At 21.8% G+C, this 601-nt stretch overlaps 1 protein-coding gene across 1 annotated transcript in view; it reads left to right on the top strand.

Moving 5' to 3' along the window:
- LOC107754011 (type I inositol 1,4,5-trisphosphate 5-phosphatase) overlaps window positions 1-601 on the top strand; it is a 150,570-nt gene that overhangs the window by 124,591 nt on the left and 25,378 nt on the right. The gene's annotated exons all lie outside the window — the stretch shown is intronic.

Below are 601 nucleotides of genomic sequence, written 5' to 3'. Positions count from 1 at the left end.
AAAAAAAAAAAAGAAATATATTATAATAATTATATTAGATAATTAAATAAAAAATGTAAATAAATAAAATGAAAACTGTGCTGTAATAGTTTTTTCAATTACAGTTTTAGTTTTAGTTTCAGTCAAGTTTAGTTATCAAGTATCAACTAAATGAAAATGAGAAGTTGCATTGGCAACTAGCTGAAATATATATTTTTATATTTTATTTTTTTTAAATATATATTTTAAATTTGTTTTAATTTTTATATTTTCCATTTTCATTTAAATTTTAGGTTTTAGTAATTTTGTTGTGTATTTTTATAATTTTAATTAGTTATTTTTTGTTAATATAGTTTTTAATATTTTAAAATGAAAATGAGAAGTTGAAATATATAGCTGAAATATATTTTTTATATTTTATTGCAGTTAATGTTTATTTTATTTCAAATGTGAAATAAGCTCATAATCTGACAGTATTAGAGGAGCGAGGATTGTTTTCCAACATCTGTCCATTTCTTCTTTCTCAAAATTACCAAGAGAATCATTAACAAGAGCATGAAGGAGCTGAAATCGTTAGTGGATTGGTGTGTGTGTGTGTGTGTGTGTGTGTTTGTGTGTGTGT

Source organism: Sinocyclocheilus rhinocerous, unplaced genomic scaffold, assembly GCF_001515625.1.
Source record: "Sinocyclocheilus rhinocerous isolate Xijiao unplaced genomic scaffold, SAMN03320098_v1.1 scaffold1494, whole genome shotgun sequence".
NCBI lineage: Eukaryota > Metazoa > Chordata > Actinopteri > Cypriniformes > Cyprinidae > Sinocyclocheilus > Sinocyclocheilus rhinocerous.
This window is presented reverse-complemented; position numbering and strand designations above follow the sequence as displayed.